This window comes from Protopterus annectens, chromosome 12.part0 (genome assembly GCF_019279795.1).
Source record: "Protopterus annectens isolate FY-2018-M chromosome 12.part0, PAN1.0, whole genome shotgun sequence".
Taxonomy (NCBI): domain Eukaryota; kingdom Metazoa; phylum Chordata; order Ceratodontiformes; family Protopteridae; genus Protopterus; species Protopterus annectens.
In genome coordinates this window covers 903,868,160-903,888,894 of record NC_056746.1, presented here as the reverse complement: position 1 = coordinate 903,888,894, position 20,735 = coordinate 903,868,160, and positions in this window count along the sequence as shown.

Genomic DNA, 20,735 nt, shown 5'->3' with positions numbered 1-20,735 from the left:
TGCCACAGTACAAGGAATTTTTTTGGAAATAATATAAGTGAATATAAATTTTGTGGGAAATTATAGGTGAAGCAGAAATGACCAGAAGGCCTATATGGCCTTCAGAATATTGGTGATAAGAACACTGAGCTATTGTCAGTCACATGCACCTGCAGATACTGCTGTCACCCCTAGATAATGACTAGAATTTTAGTGCGGGAAGGGAAAATGTCAGGGTGTATGTTGCTGTGGGCAAGTAGCTTCCCTCAACAGGTTAGTGGGAATTCTGTTTAACCAGCAAATGCATTAGGCCCTGAGAAGGGTTGTAGTTGGTAAGAAAGAAAGTCCTTATAGGTACCGTAATGGGGATGGATACAATTATGTATTTTTATAAGACAGATTTTGTGAGATAACCACAAAAAGATTTCCTGTAGCAAGTCACAGTCAGAATTGAGGGCTGAGTCATCTAGGGAGAGACTATATTTGTCTTTAGATCAAAATGTCTGGTAGGTAGAAGGTACACATCAACCACTAAATTCAGAAAGGAGACACATTATATAATTAATAATGCTCGAAATTAATGTATATTTCAAAAACAACATGTAGATAGTAAAACAGAAGACTTGAGCTTTTCCTGAGTATGCTGTCAGAATGTCATCTACCATGGAGTACACAAACTAAGATCAAACCTGTGCCGTGACATGATTTCCAAGGCTAAAGTATGTCTAAGGCAAATGGGTAGGAAAATCATCAAGTGCCTATGTGCTGAACTGATGGAAAGGTACTTCTGTTTTATAGTTAGTAGCTAGCTTACTTGTGTTTTTGGTTGATGTGCTTTAATTTTCATTCAGGCATACAAATTAAATTATTTTCAAATTAGCAGTACCTCCATGTGTATGGTTGTTCTTTTCTTTCTTTGAAATGACATAAAATGTTATCATCTGTCATGCCTTCTCTTCATTTCGAATTACATTTTTTGTTTAAATGTAAGAGTACTGAAAGACCTTCAGTATGTTACTTTTCAAAGGTAAAGCAAGTGTCATAAAATAATCCATTCTTTTCTAACATTTTTTCCACTGTTCACAGCACTGAGACTACAATGACCACCTCAACTATCATGTTTCAGCCAACAGTGCCAAGCAGAAGAGCAGCTCTGTCATTTATCTGAAAGCAATCCTTGGTAAAACTAATGAAAGCCACAGATACGTGAAGTCTTAATAACTCAATTACACAAATATATCAGTTACAAGAATTGTTTCTTTTTAAGGACTGATTTGACTTTTCAACTGGGGGCAAATTAGCAAAGGCAAGCAATAAATTACTGGACAGCAGATCATACTGATCTGAAAATGCCTGCCATGCCTAGGACTTCAGTTTGTATTGAATATGAATATTATGATTTGGCTGAAGGATCCCAAACTCATATCAGCTGACATCAAATGCTGGATTTTCTGCTCCTGTGTTACATAATTCTATGTCATAAAAGTTGAGTAAGAGGAATTCAAACCTAGAAGAAAGAAGTAAAATAAATAAATAAATAAAAATAAAAACTATCATTATTAAAACCACAAATATACACATTTCAAATGAGGTCTTCAGGCAAAACTGGCACCACTAAAATTTAATTGTTCTAAGGCAAAAAGAAACAATCAAATTGTAATAATAAATCATTAACAGCAGAATTGACAGTTCATTGTATACTTTCACATATATGTGTTTCTTTTAAGCTATACATATGTAAATTAATCTCTTTTTAAACATATTGGTATTTAAGACCATTCTGTGTAGTGTATGATAACTTTAGTGATGTACTGGGCTTGACTTAGAGGTACTTGAATGTCTTGCTGTTTGAAATCAGGGATTGATCAAATTTAATTAGTCAGACATGCAATTACCAAAAATGATGACAGACAGCTAAATGCTGATTTCTATACACATATCCATATAGCTATATCTTATATCTATATATCTATCTATATGTGCGCGCAAGCATGTGTGTGCTATATATATATATATATATATATATATATATATATATATATATATATATATATATGTGTGTGTGTGTGTATATGTATGTATGGGAGCACTAAATATTGTCGACAAGCTTTGGTCAACATCTGTTTAGTCAACAAAATTTGATTGGCTGGCTAAGTAGATGGTTGATAAGTGCGTGATACTGCACAATTCTCTGTTTTTAGAAATATACTCTTTCTGGGATATTGTGCAACCCTGGAGTTAGTATATATAATTAGGTGGTATGGGGTTACAGCACCCCACATGGATGGTACAGAGGGGCTATCCCCTTGCAAAAAAATAACATTAGTTACTCTGCTTTGTGTTTTATTTTGCATGCACCAAGGTTAATGCTTGGCGTATGTACTGTAGTGCATTGTGGTTCATGTTGTTGATGTTTTGTGGTTGGCATTTCAAACATATATGTTTAGGTGTTTCACTTAAATTCAGTACACCTATGCAGAACCGATAGAAGGTATAAAAAATAACTTTCTAATGTGGATACATGCATACTTCTCAACTGTACAGATTTTCACAGACTGTCCAGATTTTTGCCTCATATTTTTGTTCTGTTTCTCAATAAAACTGTGGTTTTCTGACACATCATTAGCTATTCATTGACAATTGAAGTCAGAAAATAATGACAAACATTTGAGATTCAGACTTCATACCCCTCAGAAAATTCATGCTAATGCAAAACCTGTTATTCTATCAACTTTCTAGGTTTGTAAGACCAATATTTAAAAAGTGTCCTTATTTTTGGGCCTTTATTCCCCCATTATTTAAGGTTTAGTCCAGATTTCCTGCTCTAAGAGGTTGAGAGGTATGGATACATATGATATTGTGGCCTAACTCAGATGAGTTTTAGTTGCATTCAAGTAGTGCTAGATGCATAGAAATAAAACTAATGCAGTGTGTGCCTCTATATTCATGACAATAGTCTGTTTAATGAGCAAAATGTCTCCTTCCTCAAAAGTGCAGCAATCTCAGTGTCAATAATAATATTTAGACGGACCCCTCTCCATTGGATAAAGAACGGTACTTATGTAAATCCAGGTGTCTGCTTTGTGATTTATAGGGGCAGTTTTCATACATTTGCATTAGGTGAATTTTCTTTTTCAGCCATTAATATTGATAATGTTGCTTTTTGTTATTGTTGAATTGCTTTTGTTGCTGTCAAAATCACTGACTTTGTGGAACTGGAGAAGATACATAAATGTTCTGTGTGTAAGCGATTTCATTAATATTTTGTAATCCCCAATTCAGTGCTCCATTCCTTGGTTGCCTGTACACAAGTACTCCAAAAATTGAATTGCACACCTGTTACAGGCAGATAATCAGTAGTAAGAATGCCTACAGCAACACGGAACTCTATAAAGGTTGCATATACTTACTTACTTTTTTTTCTTTCTTCTGTTTGTTTGTTATTGCAATACAATTCCATATACTTCATGTAGCAATAAACAAAGATTTGACACACAAGGGTTCAAGTGGCTGCATGGCTTGTGTTGTTCCAGTGGAGAGCACTGCATCGCATTTATGTTCTGGTGTCTTTGTGTTTGCTGATGAAGAGGGTGATTCTGATTGTGATGGGGATCCATCTCAGCTCCTTTATGTAAAGACAGTGAAGTTTCCTCTTGTATGCCCTTAACATATCTGCAGATATTATTTTGTTCACTTGCTGCTACTGATTCACTGTACTTGTAATTCTTGTTTTCACTAATAACCATATTTGACAGCTGCTGTTGTTGATGGCAACTGTGCCAAATTGCTAAGCTGTCATTCTGTATCTACAAATAGTTGCTTCTGCTTTCACCATAATTGTATTTTCAAAGTGCTACTATTGTTAACTGTCTTGTAATTCTCTTGTGCCAACTGAGCTAGCCTGCTATGTTACTCTCAGCACTTGTGCACCCATTGTTTGTGTAAAATGTACCAGCTTGTTGATCACTAGTGTATTTGTGAAATCCCTGTACTGTGGCTATATTCCTACTGTGCCTTTTTGTACCTTATCATGACTGGACCGCACTACTTCATGAAATAACCTTATCTCAACCCCCATTAAACATAAAATCCCCTTCGCGGTATTAGTTATGTTGGTCCATTCATGCATTCCATTCTTATATGTAAATCAAACTGTTATACAATTCAGATATCTAGGAATGATAACAAATTCCAAAAATTCCATCTCTAATCCTTTCAAGAGCAATCACATTTTAAGAAGAGGTAATCATACACTTTATAGATATGAAGGTATTATGCAGGACCAACAAACAAAAGTCCAAACACTCCTGACAAAATTCTGTCAGCCACAAACCAACTCAGCAAGACACTTTCTGGGAGTCCTGGGGTATTTGTCCCGGTCCCCTTCAATAAACACACCACACCAAATGACATTTGATGACCTTTATTAAACTTGCATAAACATAACTTTATTGAACAATATTTTAATTAACTGATCACAGCATGAATATCAATATAACTATTTACTACAGCAGTGTAACTTCGCTCACCCTAACCAAATAAGCAGTGTCCTCACCTCCGCTCACTTATTTTTACTTACCAAGCAGCATCCCAGTGCTCACTTTCATTCCCCAACTCATTAAATTAAACATCCAACACCAGAGGGGGAACAAACCTATCCCTCTTCTCTGCCTAAATACCAAACCTATAAAAATAACCACACAATCCTCAATGTTCCTAAAACAGGGAGGGAGGGCAGGTAGCAAGTTCACTCCAAATCCTGATCCCATACCCAGTTGCACTCACACAAAATTAGATAAGCCCCTCCTTGCATTTACCTCATTTCCTTCCAGACCTCCTAGTTACCAAATTTAACCCTTCCATCCCCACAACTAACTCTCTTACACTACCATCTTAACTCACATTACTATTCCTACCTCACCTTCACCCAAAGATGTCCCTGGACAAATTGGTTTGTTCTCAAACCTCATTTGTCCCAGTCCCCTTCAATAAACATACCACACCAAATGACATTTGATGACCATTATTAAACCACCATAACAATAACTTTATTAAACAGTATTTTAATTTACTGATCAAAGCATGAGCATCCATATAACCAGTTACTAAGGCAGAGTAACCTCGCTCACCCTAACCAAATAAGCAGTGTCCTCACCTCCGGTTGCTTACTTTTACTTACCAAGCAGCATCCCAGTGCTCACTTTCATTCCCCAAATCATTGAATTAAACATCCAACACCAGTGGGGGAATAGAAGAGGGACAAACCTATCTTTCTTCCCTGCCAACCAGCTAGACACAGGCTCTTCCACCTCAGCCCTTCCAAAACCTTCAGCAAACCCTCCAAAACCAACCTAAATGTACTGTAAAGAGGTCCAAACCAAAATCATGCAGCTGTACCCCATCCTCTCTGAACCAGACTGGATCCCTGTCATCAACATCCCAATGCCCTATCATAAATACTCAAAGCCCTGTTGCCTAACAAGCCTAACATTAACAAATCAATGATCCCTCTCCAAAGCCAAAACAACCATGGTACACTGCATCACACAAAGATGCATAACTGGCTCCTGAATTAAAATCATACCCAGATTTCCCCTCTGATAAGGCCAGTGGTGAATCTAATTAAATTCCTTGCCAATTTCTTAAAAAAAACAACTCCAATGGAAAAAACTTAAAGCTCTTAAAGGGAAGAAAATCAAACAGCCCCAGAAACCTACCCACTCACCATTCCTTCTCCACCAAGCATTCCACAATCTCCTGCTTCCCCTGCAAAGAACACAGATTCCTCCCTTCCACCCATGAATGAATAGAAAAGCCCCCAAAAACCCATCTATTAATTCGACTGCAACTGCTGAATCAGGAAATCGCATGAACACCTGACAATACCTGTATGTTAATGAAAATGTGACCGCTGGTCTTCCCTTTGACCCACAAAAGAACACCCCACTTCTTTGCCCCCCAAAATTCCTCCTGCCCCGACTACCCTGAAATCCAAGAAATGATAAAGGTAACCCACCCAATCTGGCTGCTGCAAACTCAAGTTAACCAATGTGCCTTCCCATCTGCCACCTGCACAGCTGAATACATAGCTGTGCATTTCAAAGAGGTGTGCAAAACCTGCCTGTCACCCACAAGCAACACCCTGCATTAAAGGTCCAGTATACTCCCCTGACCCCCACTAATTTAACATCCCTTTGCTAATGGCTGCAAGGCTATCTACCATACTGACTAGCCAAATTCAGTATGTCTCACATCCCAAGGCAGTGACCGATCCACCACCTTCTGCTTCCAAAACCTCTGATCGTACCACAACCAGGCATTCCCTTCCCATAGAAGCTATGCCTGATGGATCATGAGAAAATAAACTAACATGTGGTAAGGCCAAAGATGGTATCTGTCTCCAACCAAACTACTATGTAATAAATGAAGCCTAACACCCAGTTTTACCATGCCCTTGGCCACAGTCTACCTATCGTCCTCTGCCCCAAGCCACTAAAGCCACTCAAAAAGTCTGTACTGTTTGCAGTGTCTGATTCCATCCAACATTGAACACCAGGCCCATCAATTAATTGAAAATATTGATGTACTCCCTTTACAGATCTTTTCTTTAACTAAAAGCAATATGTGAGGGGGTAAAAAGACTGCTCTCCCTTGCCCCAGGTCATGCTTACCCAGCCAAAACCAAACAAAAAACAAACCTCTGTCATTCTTTAGCTGCACCACCAGCTTTTACCCTGCCTCTGATGCACCTCATCCTCATCTGTCCCCCCACTATTTCCAAACCGCACCACTCAGACATGCCTAATTGAACACCTAACAGTATATCATTACCTGTGACCTCATTGCACACTGCTCCAGTGGCTGGCTCTGGATTCTGTCGCCAGTGGACACTCCACCTGTGCCTCTTGAAAGAGTTCTTCTGTTTGTGTGACAATAGCTGTCCATTTCTGCCTCAAAACTCATACACCATCATCTAGGAAAAGAGAAAACAGTATTATAACAGCTGGAAAGACAAAAACTGAACAAACACTGATATTTCTTTTCCTTTCCCTTGATAATTATTGTAAGATATTAAAACAGCCTCACTGATCAGTATTATACTAGCTACCCTTGAGGGCCATTTAAGCCTAACCAAACTCCTTTTCAGAGTTAAGAAGCAAACACAAGGTCATGCTTACTCAAACTGGTGGACTTTTTTGAAAAGGTCACCAAAGCAATGGATGAATATAAAATGGTACACACAGAATACCTTCACCTTACTAAAGGTTTTGACACCCCCCCCCCACATTCGCATAGTTGAAAATCTAAATAAACTGGGACTAAACCCCATACATTATCCATTGGATTGCAATCTGGTTCACAGATAGGATGCAGGAGATCAAAATAATGGAAGCTACAGCCACACAGAGACCAGTCACTGATGGAGCTCTGTCAACATTCAGTGCTGGGGCCTCTCATGTTTCTCTGAAGTAAAAGCCAGTACCAAGGTGCACTGGCTGACTAAGTCTGCAAATAACTGCAAGCTAGGAGCAGTCATTGAATCCCCCAAATTACTTAGCCATCTTGTAGGAAGATTTTTCCCAAATTAATAACTGGTGCAAAAATCATGGACTAAAACTGAATGCCTTTGGAAAGTCATAACCACATTGACAGTATAATCCTAAGTGCTGATCCAGTAGTTCAAGATTTGGGAACTTATGTGGACAGTGACCGTGCTATCAACCAACATGTGTTCATTGTCATAAGAAAGTCCATCTATATTGTGTAGCTTATAAACAAAGGGATTGTGTCTAGATCTAGGGGCATCATTGTTCCCCTTTACTCAACCCTCATTGGGCCAATCATCAGACACATGCAACAACTAGATTGCCAACAGAGTTACCTTACTAAAAGGATACAAAGCCCACACAAAATGTCCTAAATGGACAAAGCCAAAGCCCTGTCACTATACTCTGTATCCTACAGACTGCTAAGACATGACCTGTGTCTGGCATACAAGGCATCCTCCTACCCAACACTTATGGACCTCCTGAACATCAGTAAGTCAGATGGTATCAAAATACTGAGTCCATGGATCTAAACCTTTTCTGCAACATCAACAGAGTGGTTTGGAGGGACTGGTATATCACACAGAAGATAGCACTGCTCTGGAACAGACTCCCTATCCATGTTAAACAAGGATCTTCCCTGTCCATATTCAAGTTCTACTTAGATCTATGGATGGAAAACAGAAAATTTACCCCAGGAAGGCCCCCCTGTATTACTAGTGGACAAATGCATCTCCTAAATGCTTTATTCCATGCACAGGTCCCCTCAAATTATCTATGGTGTGATCCAAGTTATTCTCATTGGGGGTAATATATAATTATTGACCATAGGATGGGTACGGCCAATCTATAAACAAATAAGAAAGGTTATTTTGAGCACAAAAGGGAAATTGGCTAGGTTTAATATGGCCCACAAAGGCAACTAGTACTTTGATATGAACCAAGTAGTAGGACATATTTTGATACAGCTGTGTTACAGGGAATTATTTTAAATGTCTGTCTGTCTGGGACAACCAAGTACTTCTTTGGCGTATACCTAAATTGTATAGTTTACATTTACAACAACCATCCTTGAAGAAGATAGAACAGTTATGAAAGGCACTTAGCAAAATAAGAAACTTTTGAGGAAACATCAAAATAGATACACTATCCTCTGCCTAGGGATTCATATCCAACTACTGTTTTTACTGTTATTGTACTTTTGTTAAAGTTATGTCTATATCCACATTATTTGACTCAACACTAGATATTTACTTGCCACATGCATGCTTCCATTTAGAGCTTACAGGCTCATGAAAGTAAGGAGATCACATTTTATCACCATATGGTTAGCGTTGTCGCCTCACAGCAAGAGATGCTCCAGTTTGATTCTTGGCTGGAGGGCCTTCTGTGTGGAGTCTACATGTCCTTCCCATGGTCAAATGTTGTTTAAAGATATGCAGGTGCCTGCATGAATGAGTGTGCCTTCTTTGAAGGCTGGGCATTGGGCTGGCACCTTGGCACCATAAAAATCCACTGCCAATCATTAGCGGACCGGAGTTCCGCTGTGGCGACCGCTAACCGGGAAAAGACAAAAGACATTAGTTTATTATAGTCCTGTACTACCTTTGCTAATACCTTCTCAAACATGAGACCAGAACCAGTCACCATAAGGAAGACAAGGCAGCTGTAACAATCTAATTCAGACATGAAAAATAGGAGGTAGGTAAACTTAAATGTTATAATTTATTGTTCAGTTACCCTTCCCCAAAGATATACTATTATGGTAAGTACCTTACACAGCTCTGTGTTCCTTTGTTCTTCTTCTTGCATTATCATTTCTTCCAGTGTCTTTCTCAGTCTATTCTGTTTTTGTCTTGGTCACTTTCTGTCTGTGCCTTCTGAATATCAACCATCTCCAGTAAGTCATGAGCCCATGTATGCACAAATTGCAGGCCCTACCTGCAGTGAGCAAGAGCCAGCCTGAGGAAGCCATTGTCCAGACAGCCATAGAGCAGCTTGTGCCCCTGCTTATATTCTACCTTCCTGATGATGAGAGAGGGTGTGACTGTCCAGGCAGTCTACGGGTCTAGTTTTACTTCAAAAACTGAGACCATCTGTGTTTCAAGAAGGCCATGACAGCCCCAGGTTGGGATATATGTATACAATGTCTTCTTTTGAAAACTGTGCTAGTAAGAGATAGCTGAAGAACAATACTTTGCAAATTATATTCCAAAACTCCTGTATATATTCCAACAGCAATAATGAATGAGTTTGCATTAAGATGTTGTAAGAGTTTGCTTAACTTTATTAATCATGTGTTACTGTAACCATTGTGATAGGAACCTAAACCTTACTGTATGTATGTATATGTGTATGTATGTTCATTTAATGCATGTATCTACATCAGTATTTGCTCTGTAAATTCTGTTTATCTCCAATGGCTGAAAATGTAATTTGATGAGTCCACCGACCATGATAATAGGTAATTAAATTTAAATAAATACATAAACAAATAAACTATGTCACCTTTCCCTTCTTAGCATCCCACATCATTCTGAGTGCACGCTTTTTGGAGCATTTTGCATTTTATTCTGAAGCTCATCTCCCAGTGTTTGATGTGAGCACCTGCATTAGGTCTTCCACACCCCCGTGCATGTTTGTTCCCTTACATATGCAAGAGCTACCATTACCAACTCTGGAGCTCTGAGCCTCCATTTCTGGTCTCTGGATATATCTTTGTCACATGCAAGCCTCTCCTTGCTAGTGGCAGGCAGCCAAGTGTACTAGCACTCTGTCCCCAAGGATGGGTAAGTTGGCATTGGCCAAACTTTACCACCTTCCTCTTTAAAGGTCCTACAGAGCCTGACCCCTTTATTTGAATTCATGTCACCTGGGTTGTAGTCAGGCCTTTACTCTCTGTCTAAGCATGCAGCTGGGCTTTGTCTGTTTTTTTTTTTTTTTTTTCATTCCTGGATCTTGTTACACAATGAATTTTCTTTCTGAGCTTATGTTTAAGTAGCAGACTTGCCAGCATACTTCCAGAAGTAGGATGAGTGGACATTACATATTATGGCAACATATTGTTAAATTCCTTTGGATTTACTAATTTTTATGGCATTATAACATTTTGCATAAAGTGTTCCACTAGTCAATGGCAGAGTCATCCTTGTAATTCTAAAATCTGTTGGATGCTAAAGCCAAAGCATAATTAGTATTCACCTTTACTTTACCTGAACATCACAGATTAATGCAGAAAGCCTTTTCCTCTGTTGAAAACTGACTATCCAATGCCCAGCTTATACTAAACCCTAACAAGACAAATCTACTCATCTACCAGCACACTAAACCTAACTAACTCCTACTTCAATATTCTGGCCAGTGACAACATCATCATCTCCCCTAAAGATCACATTAAACTACTTGGCATTGAAATTGACAAGCAGCTCAAATCTGACACTCACATCTCTCTAACCATAAAAAAGTTCACAAAAAGCTAGGTTCATTGTATAGAAATAACCAACTACTCAGCAAAGCAGCTAGAATCTCAGCAGCCAACTCCCACCTCATATCAACCTTACTCTATTCCTCTTCTATAGTTACCAATCTTAGACAAATTGACCTAAACAAGCTACAGGCCTGCTACAATAAAATAGCCAAATTTGCCACTGGATCTTCCTTCCGCAGCCATCACTGTAACTCTCTTAGGGAACTCGACTGGCTCAAACAACCGCAACTTCTCCAACTCAATCAACTTTTCATTGCCCACAAATTAGTAAACCATCCTCAAAACATCCTTTCCCTTCAAAACCTTTTCCAACCCTATTATACTACTAGAATACTATGCTCCAGCAACAAAAATCTACTCCAAATTACCAAAGCTAAGAACTCAGCTGGAGAAGCTCTTTTCTCCTGGACAATATGTCCAAATTATGGAATACTCCCCCCCCCCCATTACCACCTTACCCTCATCCCAACATTTCAAACCCAAACTAAAAGCCCACTTAAAAAGCCACTGGTTATGTCATTCCAGTCCTAAGACTCACTTCTCCTCTATTACCTCCCCTCCTTCCTCTTCTTTAGCCACTCTACCTGCCTTTTACTATCATACCCCCCCTTCTCCCTTTTTCCTCTAGCCCTCTTGCTTACATCATCATATGATGTTTATCAACTATATATTTGTTAGTGTATTCAGCTACAACTGACACATCAGTTTGCAGATGTGATTTTCTTTTATTTTGTCAACTTATTTAACTATATATTATAATTCTGAGCATTCTATATCAATTTATACTTACATTGTCATTTTCTAAATTTATTTTTACCTTGTCATATGTATTGCATCTTCAGTTTATCTAACTGAGTCTTCATACACTCTTGCTTGCTACTGATTTTAGTTGCATTGTTCTTTTTTCTTGTTTTTACTTATGTGGAGATTTTCTCGCCGGACCTCCGCTAAAAATGGGCCTGTGTCCAGTCAGAATTTCCCAGTAAACAAATGTAAATAAATAATAAATAAATAAATAAATCACATCTTGCATTTCAAAAGTTGCAAATACTTTCATCAGAGATATATTACTGTGTGAGGGAATGTGAAAAGTATTGTTGCTGCCTCTAGGAGTTATGGGTTAACCATCAGTAATGAGACTGGGTACACTGGCCCATGGGAATGAATGTACAGTTAAGTCCATGAGCTTCCAGAACATTCTTGCATCTGTATTTGAACAGTCATATTTTGCTTTTCATTGTCTCAGCTCTTGCTTTGAGTTCGCACACAGTCTTTCTATTACGCATCTTGCATCCTTTTGCTTTTTTCACAATCTTTTCATTTATCTCATCTTTTTATCTCTTGTTTACCTTCTTTCTCTTTGTGGTAAACAACCACCTTTGCAACCCCACATTTGCTTGATGGGTTATAACTCAAAAGTCTGAATTATTTTCCATCTATTACATGATGAAATGATTTTATTTTTTTGCCTTTTGCTATGACCACTTTTTTTTTTTGTTAAGCACCATATGAGTAGATGTGCTCTTTTTGCTTTGAAATTGTTATAACTACTTTCTTGCTTTCTGCATTTTTAGGTTTGGTCTTAATTTGCTATGCCTCACATCTGTTAATATTGGTGGTTGGCTTAATAGTTTGGGTGTTTATCTTGCAGGCCCAAGGTACACGCATTAATTCTCACCTTTGGTCACTGTCTGGTTATTGCTACAGGTATGTAATAGTCTGCAGGCTGGTTGCCTATTATTTACCTATGAAACCATACCTAAATCGCTTTCATTTCAAATTGCACTGCATTTTGAGGGGAGGGTTGACATAATGATTAAGGTCCTAACCTCACAGATACAGGGTTTGACTCTGACTTCTGATTATTAACTAAGCTTGTAATAGTCTGCAGACTGATAACCTATGGTCCTTTGCCTATCACAATTGTTGCTTCTGATTTTGCTATGCTTACTGCACTATGCTTTTTCTGCATTTTCTTCATTGCAATTTGTGTTTAATTTATGTATGTGTTGCATTCTTTAGGTGCTATTCAGAACCTCATAAACATTGTTTGCCATCTGCCCTTTATCTATTTATTGTATAAAAGTGTTACTTTGTTTGAGTGATACTCATAAACTCAAACATTGTACACCAATCTGCATTGTCATTTGTGCTTTTATTGTATACAGTTTCACCACATTGTGTAAGAACAGTAGACAGACAGTACATCTGTAATTCCTCTAGGATCATACACAGTCACAAACAGTACACCACCTGCATACAGGCTAGTCCCATCAGGGTAACTTACCGAACTTCAACTGAATACAAACAGGGTACATTTTGTCAGCACAAAAGTCTCCCTTCCTTGCTGATATGTTGTTACCATACAAGGCTAAGTAGCAACATCAGGACTAAACTAAAAAGAAAAATGAAGGAACTCCATTGTGTAGTAGTAAAACCCTATCTGCAATGGAGTTCCACACGGTGCAGTCAAACCTGCTGCAGAACCATACAGGCTCTGTCTCCCCACAGTGACATCCCCCATGTTCCAGCCAATGAGAGGTCACACATTTCTAGGTTTTCTCATTACTGTAAACTGGAATGACCCTAGCTCTGTCACCACATGGAAGATATACAACTTTTAAGTTGGCCCAAGTGAAACAATCTTATGAAGAAGCCCCAGGTACTATATTGCCCTAATGTCTTTAACATCAAAAATAGGACATAAAAACGGTGGTATCATAACTATAAGAATTAATCAGAGGAGGTTAGAAAAGACTGGAAAAAGAGGTGTGAAAAACAATTTTCAAGGGAGCAGTTGAAAGACATATACATGTCTAGCTCCCAAGTATGCAACAAAGTCCAAAATGACATTTTTTTTCTTGGTTTTTGCATAGGTGTTTTCATACCACAAACAGACTTAAAATTATTTTTCTAAGCTAGACAGCAAATGTTGTGGGGAGGGGGGATGATTGAGAAGAAACAGATAACTGGGAACAGTTTTTTGGGTGGGTAATATGTTGGCAGATTTTAAAAATTCTCTACAGAGTACTTTGTCAGAAATATTTGGGAAACAAATGGCTGTAACTAACGAAACAGTTCTTTTGACTTGAGACACAGGTTCAGAATTGTTTATACATAGTAAGGTCTTATTAAGTTTAATTCTGTTGGCTGCCAAAGATGAATTAATGTAAAATGGAAATCAAAATCTAAACCAACTGTATTAAATGTACTGAATATGGTGAGATAAATGAACTGGAAGAAAGATCTTTAGAAAAGGGAAGGCCCAAATTACATAGAAATAAATGGAATTTGGTAGAATAATACACGCAGAATAATGTTCAGGATGGAGGAAGGAAGCAGGAACTGAGCAAATTATGCAATGTTGGACTGAATGATGGCTGTTATAAAGAATGAAAATATTTGTAATGTATAATGTATGGAAATGGAAAAATGTTAATTTGGTATGTTTTCTTTTCTATTAATGTATGCGCACCTATGCCATAAGTGTTAATTTAATAAAATGTTTAAAAAACAGTTCAATGTCACGTAAACCTCTGTTAAACTCATATATCACTTATTTCAAAACAGTTCTGAACAGAATATGTTATATACTTTGACACTTTTGCTGCTAAGATGGTATACAAATGTCACAGTAAAAGTACCCCCCACACACACACACACACACACACACACACACACACACACACACACACACACACACACACACATATACACCAGTGATCCAAGAACAGTATACAACCGGCAACACAATTTGTCTTTTGTTAAAAATTTCCTTCCATCATCAAGATGGTGCTCTTGTATAAATCTACAATGTTGAAAGCAGCTTTCAGTATACACACCATAGCTCCAGATGTACTACTCACTGCATTCAGCTAGAGAAACACAGAGGAATTTAATGGTCAGTCTTCTAGTAATATATCCTGAACAGAAGACACTAATGGCCTGACCTGATGCACATGTTCCACTGGAGAATGCCATAAGGGCAAATGCACAAATACAGCCGAAGATATGCTATCTCACAGGCACCCTCATGACTTAGTAAGGAGCATCTTCACACGTAACAGCCTTTACCTTGATGCGTGATGTGAGCTTATACCTTACACCCCCAAAATCCAACAAACTTATGCATACATACATTCATACATACATCAAGATAAATCTAATACTAAACAAATGCAAAATGCATTGTAGCACTCCATTCTGTGACATTATCCAGGTCAACTCTACTCTAATTCATGAACTGCCATGATTGACCATCTGAATCTATTATTTCACTTTTTACCTCTTTTAGTGCCAGTGAAACACCATGCTTTTTTTTGTTTTAATTATTAGATTCAATAACAGGGTAGGTTGTCTGTAATAACAGTGAAATACAAAACAGTATAACAAATAGGAGGATGAATTTCTAGGAAGAAAACATATAATAGACAATTTTTGATATGATGCATCTGTCTCACCTGGGCTTCAGGCTTCTAGCAAAGGCTCTTTCTTCCCCCACAGTGCCTTTTTTAGGAAAAATGATGAGGTTAAAATTACCAACATGAAAATTTCAGCAAAATACAAATTAAAGGTCATGCTTCTAAATGCCAGGAGTCTAAACATGAAACTGCACTCACTGCAAGCATTCTTAACCCTGGAAATTGCTGACATCTGTGCAGTCACAGAAACCTGGTTCAAAGCTGCGGAGAACACCCCAGTCGTACCTGGTACTCATCCTATCATACATTCAGACCCCAAATTGTGGGCAGTAAAGCCAAAGGAGGTGGAGTTTCAGTACATATTAAAGACATACACACTTTCAGGCTGGTCAAACAGTATGACTCACAGGAGACACTCCAAGTGCAGTTAACCATTGACAAGACCCCTATTCAAATCATAGCTAGCTACCAGCCCCCAAATCTGACTCAAGATGCCCAATCTGTCTATCTGGACCTGTTGGAATCTATCAAGATTCAACCCTTTACCTTGATTCTGGATGACTTTAATGGTTTACAATCAAAAGGGTGATAAGACTTCATCCGAATTCCGTATGTCCGATTACCCAATTCGACAATTTGAAATAACAAAAAAAAATGTTGAAATGCACAACAGCGAATGCTAGTGTGCATTCGCTGTTGTGCATTTCAACATTTTGAATGTAGATCGCACTATAGTGGGGATCGGAAATATACCCTTTTCCTCGCTGTAGTGTGAGCTCCAGTTTGTATATATAAGTAGCAGGTGGTGTGGGGGGCACAGGGGGGCTTGCCCACTGCAAAAGCATTTTGTTATTGCTGACTGGAAGTGTAGTATTTTCAGTAAAGTCGATATCTCAGAAATGCTGCATTCTACATTTAGTTTGTTCATTCTTGTGATTTCCGTTTCTGATATTTTGATTCGGAAATCTGAACACTTGCACAATGTCAGTGCGATGATATGATTGTAAACTAACTTTAACTATCCAAACATAGATTGGAAGAACTACTCATGCCAGAACACAAAAGCCTGGATATTCCTCAATTTTGTCAATGCAAAATTCCTGGAACAGCTAGTCAATACCCCCACAAGAGGTGATAATATCTTGGACTTGGTATTAACCAACATGAGTAACCACTGCAGCATCCCTACAGTATCATCCTCCCTGGTAAGATCTGACCATAAAGTGGTCACTTTTGATGTCACCATCCCCCCCAACCCTCTTCTAGCTAGGGTCAGACATAAAAACTTCTCCAAAGCTGATTACAGCCTCCTGAGGGATGGTATAAACAGCTTCACAGCACCCTCTCCCTCTGTAGGAACTGACACCAATATCCAAACTACACCAAAGCACTATACAAGCACTTATATAGATGCATGGAATCAGAAATGCCCGACAGGACTAAATCATCCTTTGCAAGGAAGAGTAAACCTGTCTGGTGGACATTTGCAATAAATAAATTCTATAACAAAAGGAAAACAATTGCTGTCCAAGACCAAGAAGGAGCAGGTGCCCAATTGGAAGCAATGTCTCCTTAGCCTGAACAAGCAAAAAAGAACACTAGTGAAATCCTCCAAAGCAAACTTTGAGTCCAAATTGGCCACATCTACTAGAGACAATCATAAGGCCTTCTTCACATATGTCTGCAACCTCAAAGGAAGCACCCAGATCTGTTCAGAACTGGTGGTAAAAGATACCACATATACAAATCATATAGATATATCAAAACTTGCTGGCTGACAGATTCAGCGAACACTTCACCCCTCTGTCCCCCCATCAGTAAATGAGGACATCCCCAGTACCTGCCCTATTCCCCTTATATCTAGGGAACAGGTCATCACTGCTCTCTCAAAGGCAAAAAATACAGTCTCCATGAGACCCGATAACATCCCAGGCTGCATCCTACGTGAACTTAGGTAGGAACTTGCAACACCATTAGGCGCCCTATTCAACCAAAGCGTGAGTACTGGCTTTGTCCCAGATGAGTAGAGAACAGCCACTGTCATCCCTTTACACAAAGATGGAGCATCCACCAGTCCAGGAAATTATAGACCCATCAGCCTAACTAGCCTGATCTGCAAGGCCATGGAATGGATTATCATGTATCTCATTAACAAGGACATTGGCAACCTCCAAACACTCAGTCCCACACAGTTTGGCTTTGTTGAGAGGAGGTCACATCTGTTAAATTTATTCGACTTCTTTGAGGCAGTCTCCAAAGTCATTGATGAGAGGAAGAATGTGCAACCTGCCTACCTTGACCTGGCCAAAGCCTTCAACACTATTCCCCACTCAGGCATAATAGATAAACTCTGTCAACTAGGCATCAACCCATATGTTACCAGAAGGGTAGCAAACTGGCTCACTGACAGAATCCTCCTAGTCAAAATATGGGAAGCCACCTCAAGCAGTAGACGCGTAATAAGCGGCATACCCCAGGGTTCAATCTTGTGTGTTCAGTGGGCTATGGCTGACCAAGTTTGCAGATGACCACAAGCTGGGTGCTGTCATCAATTCCCCTAGTGATGTGGATATCCTCCAAGAGGGTCTCACTCAGACAAATGACTGGTGCCAGAAACATGGCCTCAAGCTGAATACCAAAAAATGCATCATCATCCCCTTTGGGGAGAGTGACATCCCCACAAATTATCACACCAATAACAACATCCTAAAGTGCAATAATTCGTGAGGGGTTTGGGTACCCAGGTTGATAGCAACCTGACTTTTGACCACTATGTTGCTTTCATTGTACAGAAAGCCTTCTACATGGCCCGCCTCATAAGTAAAGATATCTCATCCAGGGACAAGGAGGTCATAAAATCCCTGTATTCTTCACTTACAAGGCCCATTATTGAGTACAAAGCCCTTTTCTGTGTGCACCTCACAAAGCACATGCAACAGCTGGAGAGACCACAGAGGTTCCTCACCAGGAGAATCCAGGGCCTCAAGCATCTACCATACACAGATAGGCTAAAAGCCCTATCCCTCTACTCAGTTTCATACAGACTCCTCAGAGCTAACCTCTGTCTGGCATACAAGGCAATCATGGACCCCGACTTGACGGGACTGCTACATATCTGCAAGTCAAGCTCCACTCGATTAACCCTCTCGGGCGGCCTCAACCTGGTCTGTGACATCAACAGGACTTGTTGGTGGGACAGATTTGTGTCCCAGAGACTCTCCCATCTGTGGAATAGACTCCTTCTCCTCATCAAGCAGAGTACCTCTTTACCCCTTTTTAAGGGCAACCTGGATAACTGGATGGGAAACAAAAAATACACCCCTGGGATTCCACTCATGTCCCTTCTGGGCAGAGGCATCAGGCGCCGACTTGTCTAAGCATGGGCTAAACTCTTGGCTTGGCATATAAGGACCTCAGGGCCAATAACCTAGTAACCTCCTATGACCCTATAATCCTATGATATAAATTAAACAGCTTATAGCACATGTATTTACTCTCACAGAATTTGTTATACAATGACAATTGCAGAAGAAACTGCACAAATAAAGCTTAGTATTTTGGACAAGGTAATTACACTCTGGCCATGTAGGAAGATATTTAATTTATACGAGCTTTGCTAAGAAAACAGTTTGAAGTTTTATAATTGTACAGCTAATGAATAGTATAGACCACTGTCTGACAATAGAAAAAAGGGTGGTCTGACATATTTAGCATGTGTCTTAGCCAGTGTCATGAAAACAGTTGCATTTAGTTTCATTTTGCAAATGTCACTTAATAGTTTTTTGAATGTTTGAATGACTTTGATGTTTTTATATCTGCTGATAACTCTATCCATCTACCTGGTCCTAGTTTGGATATAGCTTTTCCATCTATCAATACTTTAAATCTAGGTCTGTTCGTTGTGATTGAATTATCTTGGCTATTTCTGAGAGAGTAGTTTTGATCTCTTATCTGTATCAATTTCTTTCATTTGTTTATTGACATTTTACTATGGGGAAAGTCCTACTAGGTTGGAGCCCATTTTCCCGGGAAGAAAAACTCCAAAGTATTACAAAACATTTAAAGAACAATAATTTTACAGTATTCAAGAATAATACAAGGAACATACAGTTTAAACAATTATACCAAATTATACCAAATTAGACATAATATGAAAACATCGGTTAAGAATTGATACAAGTTATATGACAAAGATTTAAAATTTAGAGCAATTTTAGCCAGTTTATAGAGGAAATTAAAGGTAAATTAGTATAATACAAACAGAAATTGCAATTTCAGATGAGATAAAAGCTGGCTTATGGTATATCTAGACAGAAACTGACAGAAGTAAGGAACTCGGTAAAGAAGGGAGAGTAAGGAGGTGTGAAGTATGAAAAGGTACTTGTTCACATTTAGGGATATAGTTTATTCTGGTGTTGAGCAAGAACAGAGTCAGTGTTTTGCTCGGAAGTCTTTCAGAGTGGTTTTGAAGGACTGAAGAGGGGGTATTGACCTAATAGATACAGAAAAGGAGTTGCAGGCCTTAGCAACATGGCACAAGTATAGACAATACCCAGCAGATTTGATAGGTTTGTGGACAGACAGGAGTTTTTGGTCACTGGATAATAATGACTGACTGTGAATATAGTTGTATAGAAGGTTATTTAGTGCTGGATAAGCAGATGGATGCTGGATAATTCTATAGGTAGTAAAAAGTAGCGCATATGTTTGTTGATGGGGTAGTTCTAACCAATTTAGCCATTTTAGAGATATACAGTGGTGAACTGCGGTGGTGGTGGTGTGGTAGCATTGTCGCCTCACATTATGACTTTGTCCTGTTCGATTCTCAGCTAGAGCGTCTTCTGTGTGGAGATATGCGTGAATGGGCATACCTTTGTTGAAGGTTGTGCTTCAGGGCCGGCAACTCGGCATGTAAAAATCTACTGCCAATTATTAGAGGACAGGAGTTTCGCTGTGGCGGCCCCTAACTGGGAAAAGCCGAAAGACACAACAACAAGAGATATACAGTGGTGGGGGTCTGAAAGGGATATTTACTGTAAATTTAGCAGCTTTGTTACAGCATTGTTCAAGTTCTGATTCTGGGGGTTAGTAATGATGGGAGCTCCACAAAGAAGCATGGTGAGGAGATAAGGAGAGGCAAGTATAGTTTTAGTTGTGTTGGTCAGAAAGTTTTTGGATCTCTAAAGCATTCCCAATTTTTGATGATTTTTTCTTATAGAATTTTGTATATGGAGGTCGAATTTAAGATTATCATCTGCTATCATCCCTAATAATTTGCTATGAGAAATAACGTCAGTGTTT